Raw genomic sequence first — 15,996 nt, forward strand, 5'->3', positions numbered from 1 at the left:
CAATTCTTTCTGATTTTAGAAACTGCATTAAAGAAGGGGTGCACCGGTCCTGGAGATACTGCAATACCAGGTCAATGCGTGGAGTGGACAGAGCAAGCTCTTTTTCCATCTCCCTGTTCTAAAAATCCATTTAATATATGGTCCCCAGATAGGGGACGTATCAGATATTAAACTGATAAGAACAGATACTACACTTGATCTTAGCCAAAAGGCCGAGAAGCGATAACCAGAATTGGTTTCAAACTACGGAGCCACCCAAGGATCCTGAAAAGTCCATTTGTGGAGATGAGCTCCTGGACTCCCGTTAAGAAGACATGTTGTCAACCTCTAGATCCCTTACATGCCTGCACTTTTCGGCTTGCTGCTGCTGCAATCCACGCGTTTTAGATCTGCATAACTCCACCTCTTTAAACACAGCACCTTCACCCCCTGCTGTTCCCACCCGCCTCAACACCGTTGGAAGGGAGGAGAACCAATTAAGGCGGGGGGTGGGGTGGAACGAGCAGCTGTCTACCCTTAGCAGGAGGGCTCCTGAATACATACCTCTCCTGCTGCTGCTGCTGCTGGCTGTCCAGCAGCAGACTGAAGGTGGCTGCTGCTGTGCACAGGTATATAAAGGCTCAGAGCCTATTATGACACGCGCAGCCAGCGTTCCATTGCCACATTCCATCTACTGCAGGCAGGATACCTGGCTGGCTGAATGTCGCTGAGAAGCTCACAGAGACCGCCATAAGCAACAGTTTAACAGAATGCCACAGACTAATCAACCAAACTTTTTGGGTTGGGTTCTCTTTTATAGTCTGCAGGCATTAAATGAAAGAAGTCAGTGTTCCAGCAGAAGGAGACAACGTTTCAGAAAAGGCATTGTAGCAAACCAAAAAAGAAATTTTAAGCGCAGCAGAGTAACCAGCGCACATACCTGTTAGCTCAGGTGAGTTTAAAAGGCTGCTGTTGATAACAAGGGCATTTGCTAAATAGATGGTGTGTGTGCAACAATATACTGAAAGGTCAATTATATTGTGCAGCTTATCTCACCACCTGTAGTTATTTAGGTGAAAGCTCCAAAATGCTTGCCTAATATGTCTGTTTATCCAAAAGGAAGTAAAAAGGGAGAGCTAGAAAGATAGCATTGCATCACATTACATGGCAATGCAATGCACAGTTGCTGAAGTTGAACCAAAATGAGCTTGTAATCTGGCTTCTGCAACTTTGAACATGAAAAATCCAATGAGGAGAAGAAAAGCAAAGCCAAAGAGTCCATCCCAAAATCCGACAAACAAGCAAAATGAACAAAAAACATTGAATTCAATTCTTTCTGATTTTAGAAACTGCATTAAAGGAGGGGTGCACCGGTCCTGGAGATACTGCAATACCAGGTCAATGCGTGGAGTGGACAGAGCAAGCTCTTTTTCCATCTCCCTGTTCTAAAAATCCATTTAATATATGGTCCCCAGATAGGGGACGTATCAGATATTAAACTGATAAGAACAGATACTACACTTGATCTTAGCCAAAAGGCCGAGAAGCGATAACCAGAATTGGTTTCAAACTACGGAGCCACCCAAGGATCCTGAAAAGTCCATTTGTGGAGATGAGCTCCTGGACTCCCGTTAAGAAGACATGTTGTCAACCTCTAGATCCCTTACATGCCTGCACTTTTCGGCTTGCTGCTGCTGCAATCCACGCGTTTTAGATCTGCATAACTCCACCTCTTTAAACACAGCACCTTCACCCCCTGCTGTTCCCACCCGCCTCAACACCGTTGGAAGGGAGGAGAACCAATTAAGGCGGGGGGTGGGGTGGAACGAGCAGCTGTCTACCCTTAGCAGGAGGGCTCCTGATTACATACCTCTCCTGCTGCTGCTGCTGCTGGCTGTCCAGCAGCAGACTGAAGGTGGCTGCTGCTGTGCACAGGTATATAAAGGCTCAGAGCCTATTATGACACGCGCAGCCAGCGTTCCATTGCCACATTCCATCTACTGCAGGCAGGATACCTGGCTGGCTGAATGTCGCTGAGAAGCTCACAGAGACCGCCATAAGCAACAGTTTAACAGAATGCCACAGACTAATCAACCAAACTTTTTGGGTTGGGTTCTCTTTTATAGTCTGCAGGCATTAAATGAAAGAAGTCAGTGTTCCAGCAGAAGGAGACAACGTTTCAGAAAAGGCATTGTAGCAAACCAAAAAAGAAATTTTAAGCGCAGCAGAGTAACCAGCGCACATACCTGTTAGCTCAGGTGAGTTTAAAAGGCTGCTGTTGATAACAAGGGCATTTGCTAAATAGATGGTGTGTGTGCAACAATATACTGAAAGGTCAATTATATTGTGCAGCTTATCTCACCACCTGTAGTTATTTAGGTGAAAGCTCCAAAATGCTTGCCTAATATGTCTGTTTATCCAAAAGGAAGTAAAAAGGGAGAGCTAGAAAGATAGCATTGCATCACATTACATGGCAATGCAATGCACAGTTGCTGAAGTTGAACCAAAATGAGCTTGTAATCTGGCTTCTGCAACTTTGAACATGAAAAATCCAATGAGGAGAAGAAAAGCAAAGCCAAAGAGTCCATCCCAAAATCCGACAAACAAGCAAAATGAACAAAAAACATTGAATTCAATTCTTTCTGATTTTAGAAACTGCATTAAAGAAGGGGTGCACCGGTCCTGGAGATACTGCAATACCAGGTCAATGCGTGGAGTGGACAGAGCAAGCTCTTTTTCCATCTCCCTGTTCTAAAAATCCATTTAATATATGGTCCCCAGATAGGGGACGTATCAGATATTAAACTGATAAGAACAGATACTACACTTGATCTTAGCCAAAAGGCCGAGAAGCGATAACCAGAATTGGTTTCAAACTAGGGAGCCACCCAAGGATCCTGAAAAGTCCATTTGTGGAGATGAGCTCCTGGACTCCCGTTAAGAAGACATGTTGTCAACCTCTAGATCCCTTACATGCCTGCACTTTTCGGCTTGCTGCTGCTGCAATCCACGCGTTTTAGATCTGCATAACTCCACCTCTTTAAACACAGCACCTTCACCCCCTGCTGTTCCCACCCGCCTCAACACCGTTGGAAGGGAGGAGAACCAATTAAGGCGGGGGGTGGGGTGGAACGAGCAGCTGTCTACCCTTAGCAGGAGGGCTCCTGATTACATACCTCTCCTGCTGCTGCTGCTGCTGGCTGTCCAGCAGCAGACTGAAGGTGGCTGCTGCTGTGCACAGGTATATAAAGGCTCAGAGCCTATTATGACACGCGCAGCCAGCGTTCCATTGCCACTTTCCATCTACTGCAGGCAGGATACCTGGCTGGCTAAATGTCGCTGAGAAGCTCACAGAGACCGCCATAAGCAACAGTTTAACAGAATGCCACAGACTAATCAACCAAACATTTTGGATTGGGTTCTCTTTTATAGTCTGCAGGCATTAAATGAAAGAAGTCAGTGTTCCAGCAGAAGGAGACAACGTTTCAGAAAAGGCATTGTAGCAAACCAAAAAAGAAATTTTAAGCGCAGCAGAGTAACCAGCGCACATACCTGTTAGCTCAGGTGAGTTTAAAAGGCTGCTGTTGATAACAAGGGCATTTGCTAAATAGATGGTGTGTGTGCAACAATATACTGAAAGGTCAATTATATTGTGCAGCTTATCTCACCACCTGTAGTTATTTAGGTGAAAGCTCCAAAATGCTTGCCTAATATGTCTGTTTATCCAAAAGGAAGTAAAAAGGGAGAGCTAGAAAGATAGCATTGCATCACATTACATGGCAATGCAATGCACAGTTGCTGAAGTTGAACCAAAATGAGCTTGTAATCTGGCTTCTGCAACTTTGAACATGAAAAATCCAATGAGGAGAAGAAAAGCAAAGCCAAAGAGTCCATCCCAAAATCTGACAAACAAGCAAAATGAACAAAAAACATTGAATTCAATTCTTTCTGATTTTAGAAACTGCATTAAAGAAGGGGTGCACCGGTCCTGGAGATACTGCAATACCAGGTCAATGCGTGGAGTGGACAGAGCAAGCTCTTTTTCCATCTCCCTGTTCTAAAAATCCATTTAATATATGGTCCCCAGATAGGGGACGTATCAGATATTAAACTGATAAGAACAGATTTTTTTTTTTTTTTTTTTTTTTTTTCCAAACACTCAGAAATTAAGTTTTATAATCTTAAATCATATATCACTAAACTCAAGATTTTAGTTCCATCATCGTGTTTAGATATTATATTTATATTTTTCCATTTGAATTAATATATATAAAGTTAAACATAACAATTCCTTTACAGTTTCAACAGTTTCCAAACAAATCACAACTGACATTACTTCACCCGGTTTCCCAAACTAAATATCCCCTTTTTCCCTTTTACTTTCCTCCCAACAAAACCCCTTAACTTCTTTTCTTCCTCCTCATGCTCTAACCGCATTATGCAAATATTCTTCTCCTGTTGTCCACACCAAAAAACGTCTCTTTCCGTTCCAAATACCAACTTTGTTCCTGTATAATTTCTGAAACTTTACCATCTTACATTTAGATTCCAAAAAAAACATTATCTCCTCTATTTCCACAAACGGATTGTCCATGTAAATTATCACACTCTTCGGTTTCCCCATGAATGATGCACTTACTCCAATTTTCCCAGAATCCTCTTCACTCCAGCATTTGAAAAAATGAATGCACTTTTCCTCAGAAACTAGAGTCACATCACAAACTTTACCTTGCTTTATTTCTTGCATACAGTAGATATCCTTCTCCAAAACTTCATGTTTCCTCAAAATTTCCAGAATCCATTTTTCTTCCAAAAAAGTTTCTTCCGTCTCCCGTTTCACAAAAAAACGTAAGCATCTCTTCTTTTTCCAAAACTCCATCTCAACAATCCGTTTTCCTTCCGTTTTTCCTTTTAATCCTCCAAATGTTGCCACCACAGCTATGTGTGGCGACAGTTGCCCCCCACAGCTATGTGTGGTGACAAGGTGATCGCCTCTCGATGCCCAGGGACTAATCCGACTCCCTAATAGCAGCAGGGGGGTTTAGCTCCACCGATGAGTGTAGCGATCCCCCCAGGCCAAGGAGCCGGGTACCCCAAGCACCTCCCAGTCAAGACCAAGGCAGCAACCGCTAGATCACTGCACTTGATCTTAGCCAAAAGGCCGAGAAGCGATAACCAGAATTGGTTTCAAACTACGGAGCCACCCAAGGATCCTGAAAAGTCCATTTGTGGAGATGAGCTCCTGGACTCCCGTTAAGAAGACATGTTGTCAACCTCTAGATCCCTTACATGCCTGCACTTTTCGGCTTGCTGCTGCTGCAATCCACGCGTTTTAGATCTGCATAACTCCACCTCTTTAAACACAGCACCTTCACCCCCTGCTGTTCCCACCCGCCTCAACACCGTTGGAAGGGAGGAGAACCAATTAAGGCGGGGGGTGGGGTGGAACGAGCAGCTGTCTACCCTTAGCAGGAGGGCTCCTGATTACATACCTCTCCTGCTGCTGCTGCTGGCTGTCCAGCAGCAGACTGAAGGTGGCTGCTGCTGTGCACAGGTATATAAAGGCTCAGAGCCTATTATGACACGCGCAGCCAGCGTTCCATTGCCACATTCCATCTACTGCAGGCAGGATACCTGGCTGGCTGAATGTCGCTGAGAAGCTCACAGAGACCGCCATAAGCAACAGTTTAACAGAATGCCACAGACTAATCAACCAAACTTTTTGGGTTGGGTTCTCTTTTATAGTCTGCAGGCATTAAATGAAAGAAGTCAGTGTTCCAGCAGAAGGAGACAACGTTTCAGAAAAGGCATTGTAGCAAACCAAAAAAGAAATTTTAAGCGCAGCAGAGTAACCAGCGCACATACCTGTTAGCTCAGGTGAGTTTAAAAGGCTGCTGTTGATAACAAGGGCATTTGCTAAATAGATGGTGTGTGTGCAACAATATACTGAAAGGTCAATTATATTGTGCAGCTTATCTCACCACCTGTAGTTATTTAGGTGAAAGCTCCAAAATGCTTGCCTAATATGTCTGTTTATCCAAAAGGAAGTAAAAAGGGAGAGCTAGAAAGATAGCATTGCATCACATTACATGGCAATGCAATGCACAGTTGCTGAAGTTGAACCAAAATGAGCTTGTAATCTGGCTTCTGCAACTTTGAACATGAAAAATCCAATGAGGAGAAGAAAAGCAAAGCCAAAGAGTCCATCCCAAAATCCGACAAACAAGCAAAATGAACAAAAAACATTGAATTCAATTCTTTCTGATTTTAGAAACTGCATTAAAGAAGGGGTGCACCGGTCCTGGAGATACTGCAATACCAGGTCAATGCGTGGAGTGGACAGAGCAAGCTCTTTTTCCATCTCCCTGTTCTAAAAATCCATTTAATATATGGTCCCCAGATAGGGGACATATCAGATATTAAACTGATAAGAACAGATACTACACTTGATTGTGATGAACCTGTAGCCGCCATCTTGGTAATGATAAATCATATCCAGGGATGGCCACACTTCAGCAGCCCCCACCCTTGGGACCTTCTGTTAAAACGTCAACTAGATAGTTTCCCCCCATCCAGGCTCCTGTAAGATAAGAAGCCTACTTAACACTTGAATGCTAGGAGCTTCAAAGACTTCGAGAGGAAACACAGCCAGCAGGGGGGGGTGCTTCGTCCATCTGTAACTGACCATTTGTCCCATAGGACTAGTTTCTTTGTCTGTCACAAGCATGGAGGCATAAGATATAGAAACATGAATAGTACACGCATGTTGCGTGGGATGGGCCAATAAAAAAATATCACGGCGTCCCGGAGCCATTGCGCACACAAGCCTCCGCGGTAGACGTTTGTACGTGCTCTGGAAGCCAAGATATAGCGCGGAGCCATTCCTGAGGACCGTATGGTATCATAATTGATATCAAAAGGTCGGTTACGGCGGCCCGAATCCATGGGAACCCCTGGGGGTATCATGAGACCATCCCAGAAGAAGTTATTGGGTTCCATAGAATTTGGGCTTCTGATCGAAGTTAGACCTGAGGGTGGAGACTGAGTCAGCTGACCTCACCAGCAGTGGGCGGGACGGGGCAGGTAAGATAGCAGGACAGACAAGAGACAAGTCAGTCTTGACCCAAGAGTGGTGTGCTGAACATCTGAGCACCAGCTGAGGCCACCAAGGGGAGGAGCAGTTTGACCATGCGGTGGTAGGCCTCAGCCTGTAACAAAGAACCGTGCCTGCGATCGCAGAATCCTCTCCCTGCGTCACAAGAAAATCAAGAAACCGGTAACTGATATGCTGTGGTGATTCTGTGTGTTGTATTCCATTGTTGTATAGTTTAGCCTGACCTTATACCTGTGTATATTTAGTTGTATATCGTGTATCTAGTGTATTATTATAATCAATTACCTCAAGTAATTGTGGGCCTGCCTTTTATTCTGCATAACGAACGCACGTCCGTGTGAGCTCGGCTCAAGCCAAAACGCTACCCAGGGTTGGTTCCTGACCCGATATAGGCCCATTCACGGACTGGGCGTATATCTAAAATAGGGACTGGTGGCAGCATACCAACTGGGGATTGGGGAAGGCTGGTAGTGACGGTCGGAGGTTCAGATATATATATTCCTGGCGCGGCCAAGGAAGATATATATACCGCCCTCACTACAGAGGGCCCCGATACCCAGTAGGTTACAGGACAGTCTCCCTGGCGACCGCTTATCCTAGGTGCAGTTCCTTGACTGACCTGAGGCTAAGAGGGCGCTAGCGAGTTGTGCTGTGTAGTGACGTTACGGTTTAGTGACGTTGAAGGGATAACACACTACCGTGTTCCCTGCGCTGGTTGCAGCTACCTGGCACTACTTTCTCTAGGTGCAGTACCTTGACTGACCTGAGAGGTAAGGGGGCGCCAGAGAGCTGCACCCACCGGCCGGCTTTCATCACATTGGTGGCAGAGCGGTGGGATTGCAGAATAATAGTGTTGTGGGACCCCTACTCCCAGGCACTAAAGACTGCCAGTGGTAACTTCCACTGCTGGAGTCTTAAGGTCAGCCCAACGTTAGACGGTCAGGCTAAAAGTATAACAAGGTGTGTGCAAACTCAGGGTTGCAGCGGTGTCGGTTACCAAGATGGCAGACGGCACCAGGAGCAAGACCCTGCAAGAGGCTAATGCTACGGTCCGTGTGGCAGGAGGGGAGGACATTGTTACTCATGGCGAGGAGGAGTCCAGCCCGGGCACCTCAGGGAGCCAGTCCCCAGTATACGGTCCCGCAGTGGGCTGCCCACCACCTACCCAGCCCAGCCTGTCCAGATCACAAGCCCTTTTACAAGCGGCTATGGCAAGTCTCCAGTCTCATGGCGATGCCGTCTACAAAACCCTCCTGGCAGCATCAGAGAAGGCAGCGGAGGAGGAGCGTGCGGAGCGGGCTGCGGAGCGGGCTGCGGAGCGGGCTGCGGAGCGTGAAGCTGCAGAGCGCCGGGAGGCTGCGGAGCGTGAAGCTGCAGAGCGCCGGGAGGCTGCGGAGCGTGAAGCTGCAGAGCGCCGGGAGGTTGCGGAGCGTGCAGAGCGAGCTGCGGAGCGCCAGCACCAACTGGACCTGGCCCAGCGGGGGCTTCCGCTAGAGCAACCAACCCATCAGGAGACCAAGTCGTCCAAAGTCCGAGCTGAGGACTTCCCTCTACTGGAGAAGGATGGGGACCTGGACTCCTTTCTGGTGGCATTTGAACGGACCTGTCTTCAGCACCATCTGGCCCGGGATCAGTGGGCCAGATACCTGACCCCCCGTTTGAGGGGTAAGTCCCTGGATGCCTTGGGGGACTTACCTGCCGGGGAGGTACAGAACTACGACTGCATCAAGCGGGCCCTGATCCGGCAGTACAACCTCACTCCCGAGTCGTACCGCCAGAAGTTCCGGAGCCTGCTGCGTGGCCCCAAGGACACCTGGACCGATCATATGCGGGCGCTGTTGAGAGCCGCAGAGCACTGGACCTCGGGTCTAGCGCTTACTACCCGCCAGGAGGTCCAGGAACTGTTCGTCACGGAGCAGTTCTTGTGGAACTGCCCAGAGGACCTCCGACAGTTCCTCCGTGACCGAAAACCAACAGGGGCTTCTGCTACAGCCGCCCTGGCAGACGAGTATGCCAATAACAGGGCGCCTGAGCTGAAGAAGTCTGCCAGCAGCACCTGGAGAGGGGGTAAGCCCAGTCATGCCCCTGTTTCCCCGGCCCCTAGAACACAAGGGGTGTATCCCCCTGTTGCCCTCTCCAGGCAAGGACCAGACGTAAGACGTTGTCATCTATGCAACAAACCAGGACACTTTAGGGCTGAGTGTCCCCAGCGCCAAAAGACCCCATCCCAGTCCCAGAGAGCGCCCAATGTTTTGTGTGTGGGAGGGGGTGGTGGTAGGTCCCTGGACAACATCCAACCCGTCACCATAGGCCGTTCTGCGGTCATGGGACTGCGGGACACGGGCGCTGAACGAACACTGGTACGGCCTGAGGTGGTGTCCCCCCAGGACTTGGTACCAGGAAAGACTCTTTCCGTCTCCGGGGTTGGAGGCGTGGAGCCGGCACTTCCCGTTGCCATGGTGTATTTGGACTGGGGTGCCGGAAGGGGGATGCGGGAGGTGGGAGTAACGCCAAATATTCCCGCAAATGTTTTATTAGGGACCGACTTGGGGCGTCTAGTATCGCAGTATGTACCCTCTGAACCCCCAAGTTCGGCCCCCCAAGAGTGTATTGATTTGTCTGCTGCTAATGCCAACCATGTTGTATGTAGTGTGTGTCCTGCTGAGGAGGAGGGAGTGAAACCTGAGGGTAACACCTGCACAGACACAACACAAACAGGGTTAGTGAAAGCAGGTGGGGAGTGTGGGGATGCCCGCAGAGGTGCTCAGCCGGCGTGCCGTGACCTCTTGTCCTCCGGTGAGGGAGGGGGCGGGCAGGATTCTGTAGAGGGAAGCTCAGGGATGGAGAGGGGGGCAGCTACCGGCAGTGTAGGGCTCCCAGGGGTATCCAGGCTGCTGAGTATAGGCCCACTGCAGGGGGAGGAACAGGCCATGGGAGGTGGGGGTGTCCCAAGAGAGGAGCCGCCAGGTAAGACCCCAGGGCAGGAGTTCCCCACATCCGAGATGTCCAAAGGCCTAGGAAGCCTGCCTGATCGGGCGGCTTGGTCAGAAACAGAGGGGAAGCAGGCACTACCCACGGTCACAGCGGTCATAGCCGCTGTCACCAGGAGTGGGAGCGTCGGAGCCCAAGGAGCCTTGCAGAGGTCCGACGGCTTCCCCACTTCTGACCAAGTGTCTGCCGGGTCAGACAGCGGCCAGGTGACATGCCCGGAGGGGCTGACGGAGGATGTGGCAGTTTCGTCGATTCTGGCCACATCAAGTCAGGAATTTCAGGCTGCGTTGGAAGCAGACGACAGCCTGAAAGCTCTCAAGGAACAGGCGGCACAGCCTCCCATGGAGTCAGACTGCGAGCGTGTGGTCTGGGACCAGGGACGGCTGTACCGGGTAACGGTCCAGCAGGGTTCACCGGAGGCGTGGCCCAGGGACCGACAGTTAGTGGTACCCTATCCGTTCAGGGCGGAATTGTTGCGGATCGCACACGAGATTCCGATGGCCGGACACCTAGGGATCGCTAAAACCAAGGCCAGGATAGCTCAGCATTTCTACTGGCCTGGGATGGGAGCCGCGGTGGGTGCCTACTGCCGTTCGTGTGACACCTGTCAGAGGGTGGGGAAGGCGGGGCCGCGCCCCAAAGCCCCACTGGTAACTCTGCCAATCATCGAAGAGCCTTTCTCGAGGGTCGCTGTGGATCTTATTGGACCTCTGTCCACTCCCAGCCACTCCGGGAAATGCTTCATACTCACGGTAGTGGACTATGCCACCCGGCACCCGGAAGCGGTAGCTTTGTCGTCCATTCGGGCCGACAAGGTGGCTACCGCCTTACTGGAGATCTTCTCCAGAGTGGGTTTCCCCCAAGAAATGCTCACCGACCGAGGGACCCAGTTCATGTCGCGGCTGATGGAGTCCCTCTGTAAGCAAATGCAGGTGCAACATCTGGTGGCCAGCCCGTATCACCCACAGACTAATGGCCTGTGTGAGCGGTTCAATGGCACCTTAAAGCAGATGCTTAAGATGTTGGTCGACTCCCACGGGAGAGACTGGGAGCGTTACCTCCCACACCTCCTATTTGCTTACCGGGAGGTTCCGCAGGCCTCAACGGGGTTCTCCCCCTTTGAGCTCCTGTACGGGCGACGGGTACGGGGCCCCCTGGCTCTGGTGAAGGAAGCATGGGAAGGGGATTTGGCCACCCCCGAGGTGTCGGTCATCGAGTATGTCGTGCGCCACCGGGACAGGATGATGGCCTTGGCAAAGCTGGTGCAGGACAATATGGCCCAGGCCGACCAGAAGCGGTGGTACGACCAGAATGCTTGTGAGAGGACCTACCAGGTGGGTCAAAAGGTGTGGGTACTGGTCCCCGTACCACAGAACAAGCTTCAGGCAGCCTGGGAAGGTCCCTACTTCGTGCACCAGAAACTCAATGCCGTCACCTATCTGGTCACCCTGGATCACGCCCGTGGAAGGAGGAAGGCCTTCCACGTGAACATGATGAAGGCTCATCATGAGCGGGAAGCGACTGCCCACCCAGTGTGCAACCTTCCCGAGGAAGGAGAGGTAGAAACCCTCCTGGATCTGCTCACCCAAGCCAAGGCGGGTGGGTCCATCGAGGATGTGGGGGTTGGCCACCAGCTCACGGAGGACCAACGGTCCCAGCTGGGGACCACCCTGCACCCCTTCCGGGGGCTGTTCAGCAGCCTGCCCGGAAGGACTGAGATGGCTGTCCACGACGTGGACACTGGCGATCACCCGCCGATCCGGCGTTCAGCATATCGGGTCTCTTTCGAGGTGCAGGGAAACATGCGCCAAGAGATAGACGAGATGCTGAAGCTGGGGGTGATCCAGGCATCCAGCAGCGCGTGGGCCTCGCCTGTAGTCCTTGTACCAAAGAAGGACCGAACTACACGGTTCTGCGTGGACTACCGGGGGCTCAACGCTGTAACGGCCACCGATGCGTTCCCCATACCACGCATCGATGACCTGCTCGATCGGATGGCCGGGGCTAAGTACCTGACCATCATGGATCTGAGCCGGGGGTACTGGCAGATTCCTCTGACCCCCGCGGCAAGGGAACGCTCTGCCTTTATCACCCCTTTTGGACTGTACGAGTCCACAGTGATGCCATTCGGCATGAAGAATGCCCCTGCCACTTTTCAGCGGATGGCCAATACGCTGCTTGAGGGACTTGAAGGGTACGCGGCTGCGTACTTGGACGATATTGCAGTCTTCAGTCCCACTTGGGAGGATCACCTAGAGCACCTGCGGCAGGTGCTCGGTCGGATCCACCGGGCAGGCTTGACCATCAAGCCGGAAAAGTGCCAGCTGGGCATGAGTGAGGTCCTCTACCTGGGTCACCGGGTAGGCGGGGGGGTTCTGAAGCCAGAACCGGGGAAAGTGGATGCCATCGCATCCTGGCCCACTCCTAGGACCAAAAAGCAGGTGATGTCCTTCTTGGGGACCGCCGGGTACTATAGGAGGTTCGTCCCACACTATAGCACCCTGGCCAAGCCCCTGACGGACCTCACCAAGAAGAAGCTGCCCGTCGCAGTCGACTGGACAGTCGCCTGCGAGACAGCTTTCGGGGCACTCAAGGCCGCCCTAAGTAGCTCCCCTGTACTGCAAGCTGCCGACTTCGACCGGCCGTTTGTGGTACAGACCGACGCCAGTGACTTTGGCCTCGGTGCTGTGCTAAGTCAGGTCAACACGACAGGCCAGGAACATCCTGTCTTGTACCTGAGCAGGAAGCTACTGCCCCGGGAGGTGGCTTACTCCACGGTGGAAAAAGAATGCCTGGCAATTGTATGGGCCCTGCAGCGTCTGCAGCCCTACTTGTACGGGAGCCATTTCACCGTGGAGACGGACCACAACCCCCTCAGCTGGTTACACACGGTCTCTGGGTCGAATGGCAGGTTGCTACGCTGGAGCCTCGCTCTCCAGCAGTACCACTTCTCCATTCGCCACAGAAGAGGCCGTGACCACGGTAACGCTGACGGGTTATCCCGGCAAGGGGAGGGTGCAGAAGGACGCACGGGGGAACACAGGAATGTGCTACCCCCTCGCGCCCTCGTATAGGGGGAGGTGTGATGAACCTGTAGCCGCCATCTTGGTAATGATAAATCATATCCAGGGATGGCCACACTTCAGCAGCCCCCACCCTTGGGACCTTCTGTTAAAACGTCAACTAGATAGTTTCCCCCCATCCAGGCTCCTGTAAGATAAGAAGCCTACTTAACACTTGAATGCTAGGAGCTTCAAAGACTTCGAGAGGAAACACAGCCAGCAGGGGGGGGTGCTTCGTCCATCTGTAACTGACCATTTGTCCCATAGGACTAGTTTCTTTGTCTGTCACAAGCATGGAGGCATAAGATAGAGAAACATGAATAGTACACGCATGTTGCGTGGGATGGGCCAATAAAAAAATATCACGGCGTCCCGGAGCCATTGCGCACACAAGCCTCCGCGGTAGACGTTTGTACGTGCTCTGGAAGCCAAGATATAGCGCGGAGCCATTCCTGAGGACCGTATGGTATCATAATTGATATCAAAAGGTCGGTTACGGCGGCCCGAATCCATGGGAACCCCTGGGGGTATCATGAGACCATCCCAGAAGAAGTTATTGGGTTCCATAGAATTTGGGCTTCTGATCGAAGTTAGACCTGAGGGTGGAGACTGAGTCAGCTGACCTCACCAGCAGTGGGCGGGACGGGGCAGGTAAGATAGCAGGACAGACAAGAGACAAGTCAGTCTTGACCCAAGAGTGGTGTGCTGAACATCTGAGCACCAGCTGAGGCCACCAAGGGGAGGAGCAGTTTGACCATGCGGTGGTAGGCCTCAGCCTGTAACAAAGAACCGTGCCTGCGATCGCAGAATCCTCTCCCTGCGTCACAAGAAAATCAAGAAACCGGTAACTGATATGCTGTGGTGATTCTGTGTGTTGTATTCCATTGTTGTATAGTTTAGCCTGACCTTATACCTGTGTATATTTAGTTGTATATCGTGTATCTAGTGTATTATTATAATCAATTACCTCAAGTAATTGTGGGCCTGCCTTTTATTCTGCATAACGAACGCACGTCCGTGTGAGCTCGGCTCAAGCCAAAACGCTACCCAGGGTTGGTTCCTGACCCGATATAGGCCCATTCACGGACTGGGCGTATATCTAAAATAGGGACTGGTGGCAGCATACCAACTGGGGATTGGGGAAGGCTGGTAGTGACGGTCGGAGGTTCAGATATATATATTCCTGGCGCGGCCAAGGAAGATATATATACCGCCCTCACTACAGAGGGCCCCGATACCCAGTAGGTTACAGGACAGTCTCCCTGGCGACCGCTTATCCTAGGTGCAGTTCCTTGACTGACCTGAGGCTAAGAGGGCGCTAGCGAGTTGTGCTGTGTAGTGACGTTACGGTTTAGTGACGTTGAAGGGATAACACACTACCGTGTTCCCTGCGCTGGTTGCAGCTACCTGGCACTACTTTCTCTAGGTGCAGTACCTTGACTGACCTGAGAGGTAAGGGGGCGCCAGAGAGCTGCACCCACCGGCCGGCTTTCATAACATTGATCTTAGCCAAAAGGCCGAGAAGCGATAACCAGAATTGGTTTCAAACTAGGGAGCCACCCAAGGATCCTGAAAAGTCCATTTGTGGAGATGAGCTCCTGGACTCCCGTTAAGAAGACATGTTGTCAACCTCTAGATCCCTTACATGCCTGCACTTTTCGGCTTGCTGCTGCTGCAATCCACGCGTTTTAGATCTGCATAACTCCACCTCTTTAAACACAGCACCTTCACCCCCTGCTGTTCCCACCCGCCTCAACACCGTTGGAAGGGAGGAGAACCAATTAAGGCGGGGGGTGGGGTGGAACGAGCAGCTGTCTACCCTTAGCAGGAGGGCTCCTGATTACATACCTCTCCTGCTGCTGCTGCTGCTGGCTGTCCAGCAGCAGACTGAAGGTGGCTGCTGCTGTGCACAGGTATATAAAGGCTCAGAGCCTATTATGACACGCGCAGCCAGCGTTCCATTGCCACATTCCATCTACTGCAGGCAGGATACTTGGCTGGCTGAATGTCGCTGAGAAGCTCACAGAGACCGCCATAAGCAACAGTTTAACAGAATGCCACAGACTAATCAACCAAACATTTTGGATTGGGTTCTCTTTTATAGTCTGCAGGCATTAAATGAAAGAAGTCAGTGTTCCAGCAGAAGGAGACAACGTTTCAGAAAAGGCATTGTAGCAAACCAAAAAAGAAATTTTAAGCGCAGCAGAGTAACCAGCGCACATACCTGTTAGCTCAGGTGAGTTTAAAAGGCTGCTGTTGATAACAAGGGCATTTGCTAAATAGATGGTGTGTGTGCAACAATATACTGAAAGGTCAATTATATTGTGCAGCTTATCTCACCACCTGTAGTTATTTAGGTGAAAGCTCCAAAATGCTTGCCTAATATGTCTGTTTATCCAAAAGGAAGTAAAAAGGGAGAGCTAGAAAGATAGCATTGCATCACATTACATGGCAATGCAATGCACAGTTGCTGAAGTTGAACCAAAATGAGCTTGTAATCTGGCTTCTGCAACTTTGAACATGAAAAATCCAATGAGGAGAAGAAAAGCAAAGCCAAAGAGTCCATCCCAAAATCTGACAAACAAGCAAAATGAACAAAAAACATTGAATTCAATTCTTTCTGATTTTAGAAACTGCATTAAAGAAGGGGTGCACCGGTCCTGGAGATACTGCAATACCAGGTCAATGCGTGGAGTGGACAGAGCAAGCTCTTTTTCCATCTCCCTGTTCTAAAAATCCATTTAATATATGGTCCCCAGATAGGGGACGTATCAGATATTAAACTGATAAGAACAGATTTTTTTTTTTTTTTTTTTTTTTTTTTCCAAACACTCAGAAATTAAGTTTTAT

General features: G+C 50.5%; 5 non-coding genes and 1 pseudogene across 5 annotated transcripts; all 6 read right to left on the reverse strand.

The window, feature by feature from the left end:
* Positions 1-33: 33 nt before the first annotated feature.
* LOC141204447 (U2 spliceosomal RNA) lies at positions 34-224 on the reverse strand. Its single transcript, XR_012275328.1, has one exon. It is a non-coding gene; the product is annotated as a U2 spliceosomal RNA (small nuclear RNA).
* Positions 225-1,339: 1,115 nt separating this feature from the next.
* LOC141204082 (U2 spliceosomal RNA) lies at positions 1,340-1,530 on the reverse strand. The gene has a single exon (XR_012275054.1). It is a non-coding gene; the product is annotated as a U2 spliceosomal RNA (small nuclear RNA).
* A 1,115-nt stretch (positions 1,531-2,645) lies between these two features.
* LOC141204459 (U2 spliceosomal RNA) lies at positions 2,646-2,836 on the reverse strand. The gene has a single exon (XR_012275330.1). It is a non-coding gene; the product is annotated as a U2 spliceosomal RNA (small nuclear RNA).
* Positions 2,837-3,951: 1,115 nt separating this feature from the next.
* Positions 3,952-4,149, reverse strand: LOC141204352 (U2 spliceosomal RNA). Its single transcript, XR_012275288.1, has one exon. It is a non-coding gene; the product is annotated as a U2 spliceosomal RNA (small nuclear RNA).
* A 2,115-nt stretch (positions 4,150-6,264) lies between these two features.
* On the reverse strand, positions 6,265-6,467 carry LOC141204227 (U2 spliceosomal RNA; annotated as a pseudogene).
* Positions 6,468-15,790: 9,323 nt separating this feature from the next.
* On the reverse strand, positions 15,791-15,989 carry LOC141204354 (U2 spliceosomal RNA). Its single transcript, XR_012275289.1, has one exon. It is a non-coding gene; the product is annotated as a U2 spliceosomal RNA (small nuclear RNA).
* Positions 15,990-15,996: the final 7 nt, after the last annotated feature.

This window comes from Phyllobates terribilis, unplaced genomic scaffold, assembly GCF_046119375.1.
Source record: "Phyllobates terribilis strain yellow unplaced genomic scaffold, ASM4611937v1 Scaffold_134__1_contigs__length_4944459, whole genome shotgun sequence".
Lineage (NCBI taxonomy): Eukaryota > Metazoa > Chordata > Amphibia > Anura > Dendrobatidae > Phyllobates > Phyllobates terribilis.